This window comes from Cebus imitator, unplaced genomic scaffold (genome assembly GCF_001604975.1).
Source record: "Cebus imitator isolate Cc_AM_T3 unplaced genomic scaffold, Cebus_imitator-1.0 Scaffold71, whole genome shotgun sequence".
Taxonomy (NCBI): domain Eukaryota; kingdom Metazoa; phylum Chordata; class Mammalia; order Primates; family Cebidae; genus Cebus; species Cebus imitator.
Window position 1 is genome coordinate 6764633 of NW_016107386.1, and position 1388 is coordinate 6766020.

A 1388-nucleotide genomic window follows, 5' to 3' on the forward strand; every position below is an offset into this window, starting at 1 on the left:
CAACTTTCAAACTCCCTTCTTTGAGGGACTACCACAAATCATAAAGCCACTATAAAACCCAAGGCAGTCTTCATCTGATGCTCTGAACAGGGAAAGTTTAGAGTGAGGGTTGACATTTTACATTTAGCATATTGTTTAACAACTTTTCACAAGCTGACCCTGACTTTCAGGAAGTGAAATGAAAACTGCAGAATTTATCTGAAGATCCACAATCTAGAAATGGAATCACTGCTCTTTTTCAGGTGCCATCTCAGTGGCATCACTGGCAAGTCCAGATTGCCTGACACACTGGTAACCAATGACTGGGGGTCAGGTCCCAACAGATGTCTGGGCTTAAGGGAGTTAAGTCTATGTTGAAAGACGGAAAGGGAGAAAAGGACACAAAAATGAATTTGTTTCTCCATACCACAAGGCTTTTGTGTGCCAAGGTAGCCATGTGTGTCAAAGTCAGGGAGCCAAGAGGAAGTCTCTCAAAACTAGAAGGAAAAGGTGTTTTCCCCACATCAGTCCAGCTTTGGAGACATTCTATTAGTCACATATGCTCCTTCCCCCAAAGTAACAATGGTGTGTTCTGTGTGCTAACAACATAGCTTAAAAAAAAAAAAAAGGTAAAAAAAAATTCTGCATTTTTATAAAACTTGATAAAAAATAGTATTTCAAACTGTACAGTCACCAGAAGTACACAGTTTTCAAAAATGCACACACTTCACTTGGCATCTCCAGCACCTTCAGCTTCCTGTGCACGGTCTGTTTTTCTGCAGGGTTATTCCCTTCCTTGCCAGCATCAGCTTTTCCCTTTTTCCCTTTGGGTACCTTCCCTCCCTTCTTTGCAGTGGCCTTTTTAGGCTTGGGCTCTGGCTTTGGAGGAGCAGGTTAAGCAGACAACCTCGAAGATCTTCTCTGTGGCTCGTCCTTCACCTTGGCTTTATCTCCTTTAGCATCCCCTTCAGCCTTTCTCTTGGGCATGGTGGTGGTGGGACTTAGGCGCTGGGCACGGGATGCGGTGGTGCATGGGCTTTGGTCGGTCTGGGAGTCATTTTGCTCTTCTTCGCACTGTTCACAAGAATGTCTTTATGGTGGAATAATTTATGTTCCTTTGGGTATATATACAATAACAGGATTGCTGGGTCGAATGGTAATTCTATTTTTATTTAATAGTTCTTTGAGGAATGGCCACACTGCTTTCCACAATGGCTGAACTAATTTACACTCCCATCAGCAGTGTGTAAGCATTCCCTTCTCTCTGCAGTCTCACCAACATATATTTTTTTCTATTTTTAATTATAGCCATTCTGGTTGGTGTTAGACAGTATATCTCATTGCAGTTTTGATTTGCATTTGTCAAATGATTAGTGATGTAGAGCATTTTTCCATATGCTTGTTGGTCA

At 42.0% G+C, this 1388-nt stretch overlaps 1 pseudogene; it reads right to left on the reverse strand.

The window, feature by feature from the left end:
- Nucleotides 1–549: 549 nt before the first annotated feature.
- On the reverse strand, nucleotides 550–966 carry LOC108306288 (annotated as a pseudogene).
- Nucleotides 967–1388: the final 422 nt, after the last annotated feature.